Consider the following 19,529-nt stretch of genomic DNA (forward strand, 5'->3'; position numbering starts at 1 on the left):
CTCAGCCAGGAGGCAGAGACAGAGAGACAAGCCAGAGGGACAAGGTCTGTGACCAGTGGCACACCCAGTGAGCAACCGTCCCACAGCCAGGCCCTCCTGCCTGTGGGTACCACCCTGTGAGTCCATTCAAATCAGGACAGACTGACTAGGTTACAGCTCTTGTAATGATCAAGGGAGACTGAAAAATGAATGAATATGGAAGGCAGAAAAGTGTGGAGTTGTCTGTCCTTCAGTGAGTGCCTCTCTTTACCATTGAGAACTCTCCCGCTCAGCGCTGGTGCAATTTCTGACTCCAAGGTTCACTCTGTGTCCTTCTAGTGCAGGTGGCCAGCTGTCCTGCTGGTGCTTGGACTGAGTGCCTGCCCCTACGTGTTCACTTTTAGCCTGTGGCAGTTCTACGTTCACTTTGGCTATCCTGTAGCCAGCTTGCTGGACCTTGCCTGGGTATTCAGTCTGGTAAGATACGTCTTTTGATTGGAATATAGAGACGATTTTACTCAGTGCAGTCATTGATCTATTTGATTTATAACCACCAGCATGCTGGTTGCAGTCTACTTACCCCATCTGGACTTTGATCCTTTTCTTTTTTATGTCAAAAGGATTATTTCAGTATTTTTTTCAGATTATATTTTATCACTACCATTGACTGACTTCTGCTTGTAACTTTTTATTTTATTGTTTTCTGATTGCTATAATCTTCAATAAATTCACCTTTAATTTGTAATATTTTTTATATTCAGAGGATATTATACTTCTTTGTCCAATAATAGACTTTCAATTCCAATTATGTCTCCAGTTTTTGTGGTATTGTTGTATAGTTTTTAACTTCTTCAGATGTTATAAACTCCACAATATATTATGGTTATAATCATTTTTAAAACTCAGTGATCTTCGTAAAGAAATTTTAAAATAAAAAAAAAAATTCTCAGTCTTACACGTTTATTGTATCCTCCACTCTTCTTTTCTTTGTGTAGATCCTGATTTCCAATTGGTAGCATTTTCCTTTGATTTGAGCAACTTCAATTAATGAGATTAATGTTTTTTTTTTTTTTTTTGCCTTGCAGATCTGTTGAAAATAAAGTGCCTCAGCTCTTATTTGTCTGCAAAAAAACTCCATACTTTTCCTTTTCTTTCTTTTTTATTAATACTGTATGGTTAGGCACTGAGTGGAAGGCCTTATTACATTACATTTGTACATGCACACAATGTGACAATATAATTTAACACCTCCATTTTTGAGAGATATATCAAACTTGGTATAAAATAATGGCTTGTTAATTTTTTTGATGTTTAGCACTTTAAAAATGATTCCTCTGTCTTCACATTTTTTTTGCTTATTATTTTCTTTGTCTTTCTGCTCAGAAAGTTGTTTTTAAGATTTTATTCTTATTTCTGATTTTCAACATGTGATTATATTTGAACTTCTTGGCTTCTTTGATGAAGCTCACGGTACTTCTTGGAGATAGAGTTCCCATCACATGCTGATAACTTTCAACCACTGCTTCTCAGGGGGTTTCCTACCCTTCCCTTTTGCGCTGGATTCTCATGTCAAATATCTGGTGTTTCCACAACTTTGTCCAACTTTTTCTTCTTTTTTCTTGTGTGTGTGTGTGTGTGTGTGTGTGTGTTTTAACACTTCATTTTCAATCCCTATTTCTGTCTTCAAGTTCACTAATCTTTTTTTTTGAGATATTTAATATGCTTTTAATCCTCTGCTGTTAATACTAAAATTTCAAATACTTAATTTTTGGATCCTTTTTTTTTTATTCAGCTATTCTTTATATTCATGCTTTTTCTTTGGAGGGTTGATGGACTCAAGTCATTAGAATTGTTGATGTGTAACATATGTCTGTTTATACTATTTTTCACCATAATTGTGTATTACTGTTTCCAAGTTGGCTTTTGAATTACCACAAACCCTCCGTGGAAGTATCACATGATACAGTTTTCCTCCGCAACCAGCCAGTGAGCCACAATATCAAATGCTTCCTTCCCTTCTGACCCAATCAAACATGAACAGCAGTGTTCCACTGCAGAGAAAACAAATCTTTTATATATGGTTGCTGCTAGATAAATGCACATGCTGATCACATTATGGCCACATTGGATAGAATTGGGCAAAATTCTAATTTGTAGAATTATTAATCAATTATTAAGACTTCATTTGAATTATCTCACTCAATACTAGCAACAACCTGTGGACAATCATAACCTTCTCTAGGCTTTATAATCCCCCCTTTTGTATTTTGGGATCCCCAAATTAGAAATATTAGGAATTTCACAATGCTTGTTTTACTGTTATTTTTTTAAATCTAATGCAGACTCATATTTTCAAAACTGTTTCAATATTGCATTAACTATATTAATGAGAAGTAGAAAAATAATAAGAAATATGTACCATTTTTTAAACCAAATGTTGAGATTACTGCCAGGAATCACTGAAATAAGTCATTAAAAGTATCTAGCATAACACATTGCAGGTGGTAAATATCTATTGACTATTTTTATCATTATTATTTTGTAAATGAAATATTAATTAGTAAATGCAAAGGCAAGAATGAGATCTGAAGAATTTTTTGTCAGTGATGACAATTAACTTTAACAATAAATATGATTCTCCTTTCTCTGTTTTTTATTGCAAACATAAAACCAACACAGAAAAATAGAGAAATCAGGAATGTACAGTTCAATGATTTATCACAGAATGACTGTGGCAAAGAAACAGAATTTTTCCAGCCCAGAAGATTCTTTATGAGTGCGATTTATGGCAGGTGGAATTACTTTTCTGCTTACTTTCAGGTAATAGGAACAGTCCAATCTGGTGTGATAATAAAAAAATAAATAAACTTGTTCTAAATGTTGGGTGCTGGGGGTCAATGGTCCTGATGGGGGGAATGATACAGGAGGGAACACGCAGGGTGTGGAGAGTCTCTGGTGCTGCTGTGAGCTGGGATCCCTCTGCCTGAGCTGGGCAGGTGTTTAATTACTCTTTCTCACACAGGACTGCATTTGTGGATCTTCTAAGACCTGCTCCCAACCTTTAAAGGGAAACACACATACCCTACTCCTAATGCTGCCAGGTAGATTTCCTTCTGTATGAAAGGCTCCTTATAGCTCCTCTGTGACTGCTAACCATTCAGCTGTGCTCATTCTCTCTGCTGAGGTGAGGTCTCTTGCTCCATGTTCACACAGGCTCCTCTGTCCCCGGAAGCAACAGAACTGACCCAAGTGGTGCCTTCTCATTCCTTTGCTTTGACAATTTCACGTTAAGGACAATTTCACTGCAGCTGCCTGCTCTCCGCCTCGATAGCCAGATGCGTTCTCTCCATTTGAATTGTTCTGTGTCTATCTGTGGCTAAACACAAGTCCACTCTACCTCGCAGTCTCTGCAGGAGGAGCAAGGATGTTGTCTAAAGGGTCTCTGGAAAGCTCCTTTCCCTAGGCTTTGGATACTTCATGGTTCTTTTCTCTTAAATGAGTACTTTCCTCTTCTCAGCTATCCCCAACCTTTGGTTTAGGCTGGAGACAGAAGGCCAGTAAAGGGCAAAATACTGTAATTTTTCTCCCAAATGCCTCCAACTCTCATATGTCTTCTTCACATGAGATTGCGGTGCAGAGCATTCAGGGCCTACTAAGAAGAGCAAATCTATAAACCACGTTCTCATTTTACCTTACAATAATCCCTGATGAAGTAACATTTTGCCTACTTTATACAAAAACAAAATATTTGTTGATTTTCACAAGGAGGCAAACTAGGCAGACACAAGTTGATCCCAGGTCTGACTCAGAGTTCTTGGCCTATAGTATGACTTTTACTCCCCTATTAAGTCTAAAGGCAGTGGGTGGATGCGGGAGCCTGGGGAGAAATCTTCAATGCTTTGTCCATGTAAACTATTCAATAAGGCAAGGTATAGAAACAGCCTGGGGATGTCTCAAGTTCCAAGAAAATTGCTTGAAAGTTCCAGACTAGAAAAGGCTCAGGGTCTTGACCAGTAGCCATGGAGAATATGGAGATTTATTTGCTTTGTTTATGGGTATTAGGATAAAAACCAGTGACAAATTTCTAATCTCATTTCATCTCTCAATAAAAGCAAGTTTTCAAAATAGATTGAATTTCAGAATTGGATTTTTTTTTTTGATGAGATGATATTTCAGCTTTGGTCTTAGTGAAATTTCACAGATCTCATTAAGGTGTGATTTTAGATAAACTGTGCTCATGCTGGGCACCATCTTATCATCTCGAATATCTCAGGCTGGTTAAATCAAATACAGGAGACGGCAGGAACTACCAGTACTTTGTATCTTTATACACATTTTCCCCAGGCCTTGCCACATACTCTGGGAATCAGGCACTGGACAAGGTCATTTTCAGATGTAAACCTCCAAGACACACAATGGGAGGGCAGGAGATCAACAATACCCAGGTTGGGCTGGCTCTGCTTAAATCATGAGCTTCATTTGTCTTGGTGGAATTATTTGTAAAAGAAAAGCCAAAGGATGATGGTATTTTCTTAACCGAGTTGCTGAGTAGGGAATGATAATATTATTTTCAGATCAGAATGTTTTTTTTTTTCCTCTGAAAGTGTTTTGGGGGGAATGCAGGTGGGTGGACATGGAGAGCTGAAGTGGTGGGAGAAAAGCTGTGGACTGAGAATTAGATCTAGATTTCAGGTCTTTTTCCCCATGTTACCCCATGACGTGGGGAAGTCTTTTTCCCACTCTGAACATCTACCTTATGTGTACAAAGATGTGGGTAAGTCGATTTCCATGATTCCTTCCAACTTCAAAGTCCTAAGTCAATTTAGTGAAGAGTCAAGGGTAAGAGGGACTTGGATTAGATAGCCCTGTGCATTTCTGAATTCTTCAGTCGTGTGTTAAACACGTGTAAAGACATTTTGGCCATTGCCACTCTCATGTAAAAACAGTGTGCAGAAAACAGTTTGACTCACAGACCAATGCTGGAATTTCAAGTCAGGTCTAAAATAGTTAAGAAATTTTATTTCCATGTTAAAGGGTAATAAAGCTTTCTATTGCCTAAAATGCCCCAGTTTAAAAATATCCAGCCCAATCAGAGAATTTTTAAAATTTGTTCTATTTAGTTATACAGTAGAATGAATTTTGACACATTGTACACAAATGGAGCACAACTTCTTCCTTTGGCTGAATATGGTGCAGAGTCACACCTGTAGTGTAATATACATATATATATATATATATATATATATATATATATATATTGTCTACCTCATTCCACTGTCTGTACCATCCCCACACCCCTCCCCTCCTCTTATTCCCCTCTGCATAATCCAAAGTCTGTTCTTTTTCCACCCCTCCATTATGGATTAACATCCACTTATCAGAGAAAACGTTCATCCTTTGATTTTTTGGGTTTGGCTTATGTGACTTATATTCTCTAGATCCATCCATTTACAGGCAAATTCCACAATTTCATTCTTCTTTAAGGATGAGTAATAGTGCATTGTGTATATATACCATAGTTTCTTTACCATTCATCTATTGAAGGGCATTCAGTTTGATTCCACACTTTAGCTATTGTGAATTGAGCTGCTATAAACATTGATGTGGCTGCCTCTGTGTAGTATTCTGATTTTAAGTCCTTTGGGTATGAACTGAGGAGTGGGATAACTGGGTCAAAGAGTGGTTCCATTTCAAGTGTTCTGAGGAATCTCCATGCTGCTTTCCATAGTGGTTGCACCAATTTGCAGTCCCACCAGCAATGTATGAGTGTACTTTTCCTCCACATCCTCGCCAACATTTATTGTTGTTTGTATTCTTGATAACTACAATTCTGACTGGAATAAGATAAAATCTTAGAGTAGTTTTGATTTGCACTTCTCTAATCGCTAGAGATGATGAACATTTTTTCATATGTTTGCTGATTGATTGTATTTTTTTTCTGTAAAGTGTCTGTTCAGTCTCTTAGCCCATTTATTGATTGGATTATTTGTTTTTTTGGTGTTAAAGTACTTCATAAATCCTGGAGATCAGTGCTCTATCTGAGGTGCATATTATAAAGATTTCTATCATTCTGTAGTCTCTCTCTTCACAGTATTGTTTCCTTTGTTGAGAAGAAGCTTTTTGGTTTGAGTTCATCCCATTGATTGGTTGTTGATTTTAGTTCTTGTGTTTTAGGAGTCTTGTTAAGGAGGTCAGGTCTTAAGCCAAAATGATGAAGATTTGTGCCTACTTTTTCTTCTATTAGGCATAGGGTCTCTACTCTAGTGCCTAAGTTTTTGATCCACTTTGAGTTGATTTTTGTGCATGGTAAGAGAAAGAGGTTTAATTTCATTTTGGTATATATGGATTTCTAGTTTTCTCAGCACCATTTGTTAAATAGGCTATCTTTTCTCCAATGTATGTTTTTTGTGCTTTTGTCTAATATGAGATAACCATATTTATGTGGGTTTGTCTCTGTGTCATCTTCTGTTCTGTACCATTGGTCTATAGGGCTATTTTGGTGCCAATATCATGCTGTTTTTGTTACTATAGCTCTGTAGGATAGCTTAAGGTCTGGTATTGTGATGCCTCTTGCTTCACTCTTCTTGCTAAGCATTGCTTTGGCTATTCTGGGTCTCTTATTTTTTCAGATAAATTTCATGATTGTTTTTTATATTTCTATGAAGAATGTCATTGGAATTTTAACAGGAATTGCATTAAATCTTAATAAAACTTTTGGTTATATGGCCATTTTGACAATATTAATTCTGCTTAGAGCAGGAGAGATCTTTCCATCTTGTAGTGTCTTCTTTAATTTCTTTCTTTAGTGTTCTGTAGTTTTCATTATATAGATCTTTCATCTCTTCTGTTAAATTGATTCACAAGTATATTATATTTTTTGAGACTATTGTGAATAATGGAGTAGTTTTTCTAATTTCTCTTGCAGTGGATTCATCAGTGATTGATTTTATATTCTGCTACTTTGCTGAATTCATTTATTAGTTCTAGAGGTTTTCTGGTGGAGTTTTTTGGATCATCTAAATATAGAATCAGGTCATCAGCAAATAGTGATAGTTCGAGTTCTTCTTTTCCTATGCATATCCCTTTAATTTCTTTTGTCTGATTGCTCTGGCTAGAGTTTCAAGGACTTTGTTGAATACAAGTGGTGAAAGAGGGCATCCCTGTCTTATTCCAGCTTTAAAGGGGGAATGCTTTTATTTTTTTCTCTCTTTAGAATGATGTTGGCCTAGGGCTTAGCCTAGATAGCTTTTACAATGTATGATCCTAATATCCCTAGTTTTTCTAGTCTACAGACTTATTTTGAGACTGGATTGAGAGAACTGAGAAAGTTCAGTTGGATTTGTAGGAACCACCCAAGTATAAGGAAAACTCAGTGTGTGGAATGGATTTAGGATAGTTGTGGTCTTGGACTCCTGAGTAAACCCCCTTATGGAGCTTCATGATTGACTCCAGGGTGTTATGGTGGAGCTACTTCCGACTTGACTGCTGATTTGAGGGAAACAGAAAACAAACATCATCCGCTGTGGAGTGCGTAGGCAGGAAAAGTTAGGAGAACTTGTTCTCCTGTTTGCTCAAGGGCCTGTTTGTTTTAGAGCTGTGGTGTTGCTCATTCCAGATGCTGATCCATTTTTAAGTATTCTGAAGTGTAACCAAATAGGCTCCGAGGGGCCAGACTCTGAGGATGGTTAACTCGTTGTTTCTTTCTTTTTTTTTTTAAATAATTTTTTTAGTTGTTGATGGACCTTTATTTATTTATTTATTTATTTATTTATTTATTAATATGTCGTGTTGAGAATTGAACTCAGTGCCTTACCCATGCTAGGCAAGCACTCTACCATTGAGCCACAACCTCAGCCCCTTGTTGTTTCTTTCTAATGGCCACATCCTCCTCCTGGCTTTTCTCTCTTTCAAGTTCTTTCCTGATGGGACACGGACAATGATTCTTTTCTTTTCTTTTCTTTTTCCACCTGAATCTGTTTTGGAAGCATTCTGCATGTGCTTGAACACTCACTTTTCCTGCTTCTTTCTAAAAGTCTCTTTTTAGAAAATTAATTCCACATCAGAAAGTATATTTCAGGACCTGGCTTTGCACTGCAGAGAATAGGAGATGTTGGGGCACTGAGATTTGGAGTTTCCATGTCCAGAAAACAGTTGCAATTTTTGTAATTTTTTTTTTACTTATTATTTAAAATGGATATAGGAAAACTTGGAGAATTGTTGAGAAATGGTATACAAAGCACGTAGTAGAGAATACACTGGACAATTTGGGGGACTAGCTCCCAGTTTTTTAATTTAATGGTCATAGTTATTGAGTGCAATACTGTGAAGCTTAAACCAGTTTCTCCCTTCCACCTGTCTCTGGTCTGATTGATTCTGGAGGGAAAGAAGATGTATCTGTCTCTTCTCTAATGTAGTAAACTTTGACTCTTAGAGTACCACCATTATTTATTCTCTTCTATTTTGCCCTGTCATTGGATGAAGGAAAATGAAGGCACAATTCAGAAGATTCAGAAGAGAGTGGTCAATCCAGCCCTGTGGGAAAATGGCCCATGGTTCTCATCTGAGTTTCTTTTGATTGTGATTCTTCTGTGAATATTTGGAGATAGACTCCATAATCATTTGTCCTTTGTAATTAAATACACATCATCTTGCCTGCTCCAGGATCTCAGACACTCCCTGGCACACTGGGAGGAAGCAGAACATTTGGTAGGCATCCCGCAGATTGCTGCTTCTTCGGGACAAGTTACTGGAGCAGTGCAGGAAAACACTGAAAAAAAAAATCTGTCTTGAAAATTTGCTTCCCTCTTTTCAGACCAGTACAAATCTTTGATTTGTTTTAGTGTTGTTATCGAAAAAGAAACCTTATACTTTTCCCTTCTGCATCAGAAGTAATCATTACATTCTTTTTTTGAATATGAAACAACTGGATTTGGTTCTCCCAAGCAGCAAGATTATTAGGCTATTTGTTCATGTTCAATATGTTGAGGATTCCATTCTCATTTTTAATGAAATGATTTTGGCCCATATTAATGGGTGGTAAGGAAATGCCTGACACATGAAACCTTGCAATTGTTTCATAAATACTGATTTTTAAAAATTCTTACATTCAAGGGAACATGCACTGCTCTGTCTTTCGTTATTTAATAACAAGGACAGCATTTCTAGTCCGTGCAGTGTTTTCAGGGGGATCTGCATTCAGCAGCTATTTCCTGAGTTATTTGTGACCTTATTAGCAGTTGACTGTTGTGATGGTGGGTACATATCAATTTTGTACTGGAGTGGAGTATCTTTCCAGACAAGAATAAAAGGTTAAGGACAGAGAAGGTGTGCATAACATCAGGAGTGATACTATTGGAGACCCACCAGCATTCTGGCCATGTGGAAGGAAAGCTGAGCTGGGATTGAGCTAGAAGAACAGGTGTGCTACTCTAAGCTGTGAATTTAGGCATGCTACCTAATGTCATGAGTCTCAGTACTGACATTTGCAAAACAAAGTGGCTCTACCCAGATCCCACTGGGAATCTGTTGGGGACTGGGGAACACAGATTAATGACTGGAGTGCCTTAAAATATTGAAAGCTTTACTATTCTTCTGGGCACTAGGTTCCTTACCCTGGAAGGTGTGGCTTGCTTTTCCTGCCTGACATTCTCTTCATGGGAACACCCTTGGACTCCTGGAACCTCATGATCAAGTACACTCACAGAAAGCCTGTGTGCCTGTGAGGTTATGTCTCTCATTAAGCACCTCTTTCCTTGTCCAGAGACAGGCTTATTGTTGAAGTAACAAAGCCCAGTTTCCCTGCTTCCAGGCTGAACAAATTCCAAAGGGGTAATTGTTTATATTCCTGTGTTCCCTAGGCTATTGCTGGGACTATACCTGAAACCTCAACCTTGCTGGACTTCTCCCACCTTCTGTCCTCAATCTCTCATGTCCAGACTTGTTTCCCAGAGGGTGCTTTCTTCAGAATCACTGGCATACAGATCCTCATGTCAGGGTCGGTTTCTGCAGAATCTTTGATCTCATTTAACCAGTTGTTCAAGGTTAAATATATATTTGATCAACATAAACTTCCTGTTCTTTCAGCATTCGCATAATGCTTTAAAGATTGCCTAAGTAAGTTGACATGACGAGAATTGTGTAAGTTTTCCCTCGTGTAGAAGAGTTAGAAGAAGTGGGTAGATTTGATACCTGGGATTCCAGATTTAAGTGAAAAAATTGTGACTACTTTCATTTCTAATGTTTGTGATGGGAGGAAATTGTTATTGCACTTTATGGACAGGGAAGTAGAACTCAGGACTCATAAAATTACACCTAGAGAACTTTGTTGAACCTCTGGAAACCAGGTTTTTCAAATCTGAACTCCAAGTCCTCTATACTGCAGATAAGTCTGTAAAGTAAATATCTATCTAGAAACATTGATCCCCTAGTTTCTGCACTGGCTCCACTAAAACCTTAATTTCTGTTAGGGTCTGTAAACAAGTCAAGATGGCACCTGGCACTTTGCCACAGGGAGTGGTTTGTGAAATAACGCCAGCAGCCATTAAGTGTGGAGATTCCTTATTGGTTGACTGCTGTATCTAGTTTATGTTAATTAAGATAAGTTGTGTGGAATGTATATATACCCTTCCTGTCCTACAATAAACGGCTCCCACTCCTGCTGTATCAATGTACACAAGTTGTTTGTCAGCCCCGGTTATTTTGTTGCAGCCGGACTGCGGCAAATTTCATGTTTAATTTCTGGGAAATCTCTCAAGTGTTAGCTGGCTAAGGTAATATTTGTTAGGGACCTGGAAAACATAGATAAATGAAAAAGAGTCCCTTAAAATATTTAAAGCCTGAATATTGAGAAGAATAAAGGCCAAAATGACTCTGAAGGAGATCTTTACTCAGGTTCTTCTAAAGTCATCCTGTGTATGTAATGTGAAGCACATCAGAATATATTTTTGCACATCTTCAAGCTTGAACTGAGATTCATTCATCATCTTTTAAGAAGCCATTTGCTTATATGACAAAACCTTTATGGTTTTGTTTGCTCTTCAAATAGCTTGGCTACTGCCCATCAACTTTTCTTAAAATGTGTGTGATACCTTTAAGAAGCCAATTGCAAAATTACAAAAATATTCCTAAGGAAAGTGTGGGAGCAAGTCAATTAAGAAGCAAAGAAACCTTTATTTTAACTAGAGTCTCACAGCAGGAATAAAGCACTCAAGGGGTTGAGGTTCCTGCAAAGCAGCAAAATGCAGCCTGCTCAGGAGGAAAAGAAGAAAAGTCACTCTTACAGAGTCACTTGGAGATGTTTAATAGGTAATTAGCACCTTTCTTCTTCCTGGTAACTGACAGCTGAATGAAGTCCTAGATCAGCCCAGGTGGGAAGAGAAGAACAGAGGCTTTGAAAGCAGGCCTTTCCTCTGAGAGTGGGACGGGATACCTGGGGAAGCTGAGCTCACAGGCTCCTTGGGCCCAGCCCCTGCAAGTTCCAGTTCTTCTTGCTTGGAGCACGGTCCGGATATCTGCCTCTGGAAGCTGAGGAAGCCAGTCTCCTTCCCCATGTCCAGACACAAACCTGGTGAAACCTGCTAATATTGATCAGTATTCCTTACAAGTAAGTCGTGTGATGTTCTTATTTGTTGTTTTTACTTAAATCTTGGAATAATTTTAACATTTTCCCAAGGAAGATAGTTAAGAAAACAGAAAGCACCTGTGGTGGGAAGACTTTATTTTCTTTTGAGGAACAGTTGAAATAAGTGAAGACACTTAGAGAAGAAAAGAATTCTGAATATGCTAAATGTCACTAATTCCTGTTTAAATGAGCCCCTATCGAAAGAAATCAGATTTTTGCCCTGCAGCTCTTTGCAAAAACAATGGAAAATCCGAAAATAGATATAATGAGTCAGCTCTTTATGTATATGGATTTAAAACAGTAAGGTTATCCTGGTTGGACTTCCTCAAAATTCCCATCGATGTTCAAATCCTGAGTAATCAAACAACTACCAAGAAAAAGTGGTACGAAATTCATAGAGAATTTTTATTCCCACTCTGCATAGGCCTCCTTTGGATTCAACAAGAATTTAGACCTTCCCTGAAATAAAGGGAGAATCACACTCTAACACCTGCTGGTATGAATATGTATTGTTGTATCTGTTATTATTGAACAATCTTGAAGACATTATTAAAATTTAAGGCACATATAGTTTTGAATCCAGCAATACTTTATACTTGGAAATGTACATTATAGAAACCAAATGATGAGTAAGCAAAGATCTATGTAATAAGGATTTTTCTTGCATTATTATCCAGATAGAAAGATGTTAATAAAATATCCATCAGTAAATAATGGTTATATGAGCTGGTATTGTGGCTCAGGTATTGCCTAGCACATGCAAGATCCTGGCTTCAAACCTCAGCACCACATAAAAATAAATAAATAAAATGAAGGTATTATGTTCAACTAAACTAAAAAATAAAATATTAAAAAAATAAATGGTTATATAAATTATGGCATAATTTTACTGCGGAATAAAACCACTGAGGATTTGAATTATGTCTGTTTACTCAAGGAATGTTTGTCAGGTATTGAGAAGATGAAGAAAACAAGATGAAGAAAAATTGGTATAACGTGTTTTAGTTTCTTGTAAGTCATTTTTCAAACACGTACACACATTTTGAAATTTAGGTTTTTGTCTTTGTCCAAATGCATCTGTATTTGCAATGTGTGTTGATATGGCGAAGTATGGAACCATGGAAGATACTGCATGTTTTACCTGAAAGGGTGGTGAAATGGGTTGGGAGAGAGGAAAGAAGAAGGAAGTAACCAAATTGAAAAGCAAAATAAATGCAACTACATGTTAAGAAATAGGATGTGTCCACATGCTATCATAATTGTGTACTGTCTAAAAATATGTGTATGTGTGTTTGTGTGTAAAGGAAAAACTGTAAAAATTAATTTCTTGAGAGTTTGGGGAAAGTACTATGTGCATAGTTTATGAGCATAGTTTGAAAGTCTAAATGATGGATATTATTTGAATTAAAAGAGAACAAATAATCAAGCTGGATTCAGCTCAGTAGTTTATTTTCTTGTTTATTTATTTACACACTGACTCATTTCATGCAACTTACAATGAAATATGTTGTAAAAACTGAAAAATTATTGAAGGAATCACAAGATGGGGACCTTAGATGTCTTTTTTTTACAGTTGTTTTAAGTAAACAATTACAAAAAGTCACATTGGATGTCTAAGTCATTCATTACTGAAGGTTTATGCATCCAAGCAGAACGTCATCAATATTCTTATTGAGTTGGGTCCTCAATGAGTTTGCCTCGTTTATCTCTGTGACAGAACACTGATTCTTCTCACTTGCACAGACATTAAGGCATTGTTGAGTATTGTCAAACTCCATAAGTCAATGGTAATTTGGGGTAAGAAAAAAAAAGTCTATTTTAATTGAATTCTAGCATGGGATCTACAGAAGGAGGTCTGCAAAATAAGAGCTTAATTGCTTCAACCTTCCCATCTTCAGCTTTGTTTAATTTAACACTTGAGTGAACTACCCAATGGAAACCACTCCCATGGACATAGCTCACTCCCTTTAGGTCATTTGCAGATTTTCACTAAATACCAGATTAAAGAGTTCAATAAGGTCAGCACATTCTATTTCTGAAGCTGTATATGTGGACTCTGATATTTCATGTGTCACTAAATCTATCAAGTAATAATTGTTTGCCGCAGTTTGGCCGGGCACAATCACGAGCCACTCACAGCTTTGTAGATTCAAACAGCAATTCTTTATTCCCAAACTCACACAGGCCCTCTACAAACACGTTCTGGGGAAATCCAAGTTCTGCCACAAAATTCACGTACTCCATCAGGCTTTGAATCCCAAATACTTTCTGAATCCCACAAGAACTCAACGGGAACTCAAGGAACGGGCGTGCCTGAGGCAGCAGGATACACCCTATTCCCGGCAGGGTACACCTTAAACCTGGAACCGCCCTAAACCCAAAGACAGGATACTCCCTAAAACCTGATCCACCCTAATCCAGTAGGATCCTCCCTAAACTCGGATCCACCCTGGTCCTTGAGCAGGGTCACCTTTCTCAAACATACACGCAATGTCACAGCGAATGTCCAAGGCAAGTCCATTTCCAGGAGTCCTTCCTCTAAGCAACATGGGGTACGCTGGCAAGGAAATTTCGATGCGTCATTCCTACTTGGCAATGGCTCTCAGCAATTGTTTTTCTGTAGCTAATAGAAATGGAGAACATTTTGAAAATGACATTGCCTGGGGTTATGTGGTGTTTAGCCTAAAAATTTCAGACATAAATGAATGGGTCCCTTAAGGCAGCAAATGAATTCCACCCACTTTCCCAATGTTGAAGCAGGCTGGTCAGTCTCTTGCAGAAAAGGGACCATCTAGCTTTCTCTGCAGTCTCTTCTTGCAGAAGTTCTTAGCTTAGCTGCAAAGTCCTCTTGAGATGAAACCTGGCATTACCCTGCTAGTTCCAGATGCGGGGTTTGAAAACACAGCACCTCATAATTGAGTAGAGGAAAGAATCCCAAGTGTCCTCACTGGGGAGGTCAGTTCTATCTCCCCATTCGAGGGAAATAAGGCAAATGCTAATTTAATATCCCAAATGTTGACTTTCTTTAACCCATTCCCCCTGCCTCCCTTTCTTTTCATATTCTTTCTAAATTTACCATGCATGGCTGAATTCCTACTATGTGTCAGGTGCTATTCTAGACACATTGGTTTCCTGTTACTGCTTTAACAAATTATCACATATTTCCTGGCTTAAAGTAACTAACATTTATTGTCAAGCAGTTTTAGAGGTCACAAATCAGAATGCTAAAGTGAGTCTTACACAAGTCCATCGAGGTATTAGTGGGACTGTGCTCCTTGGGAGTCTCTGGGAGAGATCTTTTCTCTTTCCATTTCTGGCTTCCAGTGGCCTCGATTTTCCTTGCCTGTGCCCTATCCTGCCACCCTATGTTCCCGTCCTCATGTTGCTTTTATGCTTCTGTGTCCACTTTCCTTCTTTTCCTCTGTTTCCCTCTTGTGAGGACACTTGTGACTTCATTTAGGGCCTACTCAGATAAATCCGGAATAAACTTTGCATATCAGAATTCTTTATTCATGGTGAAAGTTCCTTTAGCCATAAAAGGTAGCACTCACAAGTTGCAGGAATTAGGGTCTGGATATCTTTGTGGACAATATTTAGCCTACCATACTGAAGACATAGGAAATAGTTAAAGCATCTGCCCTTAAAGAGGCTCACCAGATAAACATGTAAGCAGATTACCAAAATTTCAGAACGTATGTGCTCTCACTATGAGACCATGTCATTTTCCTGATAGAGAAATGACTCAGAATTATCTGCTTCCCAACTATTAATTTTAACTGCAGCTTGAATAGCAATCAATGCCTATTTGAATCTATGAATGAAAAATAACAATCCTATAAAAATGTGGATGTTTTTCTATGCTTGTGGCTGGCTGGATAAGGACCCCCACAGATATCCAGGTCCTAATCCCGGGATCCTGTGAACACTACTTTATATGGCATTGGGGATTTTATAGCTGCCATTCAACTAAGGATTGTACAATGAGGAGATCATCCTGTATTATCCAAGCTGGTCCTAAATGAAATCCAAGTGTTATTATAAGGAGTTTGAAGGTAAATGAAGGGTAGCGAATACTGTGGGAAGCCTATATTTGAAAATAAGAAGATGCTGGCTCTGAAGATGGAGGAAGGGGGTCTAGGACCAAGGAATGCAAGGCCTGCAGCTTTGGAAGCTGCACAGGACTCAGGAAGGGATTCTTGCCCAGGGCCTCTGGAGGGAGCACAGCTCTGCTATCACATTTTATCCCAGTGAAACTCATCTGGCTTTTGACTTTCAGAACTGAAAATAAATAAATGTCCATGGTTTTAAGCTACCTAGCTTCTGTTAATTCATTAAAGCCCCTGTGTTTAACTGACACAATACATTTTTAAGGCCTGAATGTTTTTATGAAATAGAATATAGCAGAAATAGCACTGATCTGAGAAGTGGGAGACAGAATTCAGACCTACTGCTTACTAGGACACCTTCTTCTGAAGCCCAGGTACTCCATCTGCACCATGTAAGGCATGCGATGCCTATGGACACCCCTTCACGCAATAATGCATCTACCTAAAAGAAATTCCTACATTTAATCACATATACATCATAAACATTTGAATATCCAGTTATGAAATATCAAATCAGGAAAATAACCATGATACAATACATTCATTCCTAAACTATATTCTGATCCAGAAAAAGAACAATAATGACACAATCTAATTATTATGCACAGATTGTATTATGTCCCATTTCTAGTCCAGAATCCAACTCAGGAGCACAGATTGTATTTAGTGTTCATGTCTCATTAGTCTCCTTTATTCTGGAACAGTTTCTCAGTATTTCTGTTTTTTATTGCTTGGAACTTTTAAGTAGCAATGCCCAGTTACTTTGCATTGTCTCTCAGCCTGATTGTTTCCTTGTGATTGCATTTAGGCAATGAGTTTTTAGCAGAAATTCTGCAAAAGCAGCATTTTGACCTTCCCAGAACGTCTTATCTGAATGCACATGTTGTCAACTTCTTACCGCATTTAGGGAATGTAGGTGAATGGCTCATGATATTTCTTTGCATTCATTTGTAATTCTGTAGAAGTCTAAATGATAAGTGGAAAACTTTTTTTAAACCCTATTCTTAAGCAATAAATTAGTAAATCATATATATACTTATAAAATATTAAATGTGCTATGTAAAAGCTCCAAAGGGTTCATGTCTGCCTAAGGTGGCTTACATATCATGGTCCTTAAAAATTAGATAGAAGAACAATGGAGATCTCTAAGGAGCAGAGCATGATGGTTACAATCCAAGGCTCCTACCAGACATGACCTGGGCTGGTTTGGACTGTGACATTTGGTAGCATAATGACCTTGGACAATATAGTATGATGATGGAAATGATCCTGCATTTACAGATAACTACCATTTTCCATGTGTTGTTAATCCTTATAACAATCATATGAGTTTAATACTGTTATTATTCCCATTTTTGAAAATAGATAACTGTAGCATAGAGTTGAGTCACTTCCTCAGGATCACATAGTTTGCAAATATTGGAGCCATGATTTAAACCCTTCTGCATCCAGGCCTTGTGTTCCTTACCACTGTTTTATGCTGCCTCCCTAAGATTGTTAACTGCCATTTTCTTATCTGGAAAAGGGAGATGGTAATCGTTCCTGTGTTAGAGGTACCTATGATTTAATAAAGGAGGCATTTAAATTTATGTCTCTTGTTAGGCATATAATAAATAAAAGCTTTATTGGCCCAGTTATTATTGTACCCTGACTTTATTGGTGGGAGGAAAAAAAAACATGGAAAATTGAAATACTTGCAAAGGAAATACTGATTAAAGCCTTAAACATTGACTCAATCAGTTCCTGTTTCCATTATATACAACCCCTCCTGGAAAGTGATTGCTATATTAATATGCAAAGGGCAGCCTGTGTCATAATAACATAGTCTATCCACAGGTATAAATTAAAGACATAATTTACTCATAAACTCATTAGGGATCCGTGCTAGCAGCAGCTTCCTAACGAGAAGAAATGGAAGCCCTTTGGCTCCAGGGGCAGATGCAGAGTAAACATCAGCAGCCATGCTTCGGGGAGACTTGTGTCCCTGTTGGTCCCTCTTCATCTAGCCCACTCCAAGAAGAGCTCTGAATCAGCAACCTCGTTCAGAAAAGTGGCAGACGTCAACTCCGCATCCTCTGGAAAGAGACTGGTGATGGTCCCATGACAAGAAGTAATTAGTAATTACACAGCTACTTCCATTAACCAGGCCTCTGCTTCCACAATCACAAAATGAGGGAAATGGATTAGAGAAATTCTACTAGCCTTTGAAGCTTAATAATTTTATTATGTTCTGAAATGCTTGGTTATTAAATTTCCCATTAATGTAGACTTTTAGAGCAGGCTTTTGGGAAATCAATTAACTAATAATTAATCTTGTACTAGGTACAGTGTTAGATATTCATGTTTTTCATAAATTATATAAGGACTTTCACCCAAAGATCTAGAGTTTTCAACATGCTCTTCCCTGTGCTCACAGTCATTTGCCTGATTTTGTATTGCAATGTACGTTCTCTGGCTTTGACCAATCCCCCAAAACTGAAAGTTAGAATGTTCTCTCTAATATGTGGATGCTAACACACAAGGGTCAGGGGAGGAAAGAACAGTAGTTCAGTGGATTAGACAAGGGGGGATGAAGGGAATGAGAGGGTATAGTTATAGGAAAGACAGTGGAATGAATCCTACATAACTTTCCTGTGTTCATATAAGAATACACCACAGTGAAACTCCACGTCATGTACAACCACAAGAATGGGATCCTAATTAGAGCAAGTTATATTCCATGTATATATAATATGTCAAAATATACTCTACTGTCATGTATATCTAAAAAGAACAAATAAAATAAAAGGGGATCGGTAGAGGAATGAGTAGGAGGAGAGGAGGGAGGGAGAATGTACTGAGAAGTGATACTGGCCAAATTATATTGTGATATTGTGTGCATGTGAAAAAAATGTACGAATGAATCCCATCATTATGTACTACTATAATGTAGAAATTAAAAATGTGATGTGGGAAAAAATAACTCCAAGTACTCTATGGAGTCTTCAGTGACCTGCATTGACCTCTTGTTTTTATAATCTGAAGTATACTCATACACACTGTCCACTTTCAACCTGCCCTGTTAGCTTTCCTAACCAGTACCTAAGGATACAAGAAGTTTCCTCCCTTGTTTGGTAAAACATCATTTTTTATTTCCATTGTTTTTATATCTAAAGGTATTCTAAAGACCTAGGGCAGAATGCATTTTCTGCTAACTTCTTTACCATATGCCACACTTAAAATCATCAAGATGAAAAAAATAAACAAAAAGAAAAGCATAATACAGTGCAATGAGAAAATGAGGCTTTTTTCTTATCTCAGCCAGAATGTTTTCATGTTGAATTGATGTGAAACCAGGATCAAAGAAATAATACCACGATCCCAAATAAAGTGGACTATTAATGAAATTTTAATGTGAGTGGTCTACTGTTTTATTCTTGAGAAAATCAGCTTAGTAAATAGTTCAAATGAATTATCTTTACTAATAATGTGCTTAAACTTGAGTTTCCTTCTGAGCAAACGTCTTGATGAAAGCTGAAACAAAGGTAAATTTATCTTACGTAAGTTAAATTTCCTGTTTTCTTTAGTGGAAAATTTCAGTGCTGTTTTTGTAATTCATTTATATGAAATGGAGACTAGATAATAACAGGCTTTCCAAAGCTTATGATTGGATTTTGTAAAGAATATAAATTCTCATTTTTTTAAAAAAAACAAAGAATCCCTGATATTGTTTCTATGCCCAGAATTCTTATTAGACCTACACACTGGAGGATAGGAAGGGGAGATTCAGAGAGGATGGCAACAAAGCCATTCCAGGAAGGGAAAGAAGAGATGCATATAATTAA

The sequence above is a fragment of the Spermophilus citellus genome (assembly GCF_964194105.1).
Source record: "Spermophilus citellus genome assembly, chromosome: 13".
Taxonomy (NCBI): Eukaryota; Metazoa; Chordata; class Mammalia; order Rodentia; family Sciuridae; genus Spermophilus; species Spermophilus citellus.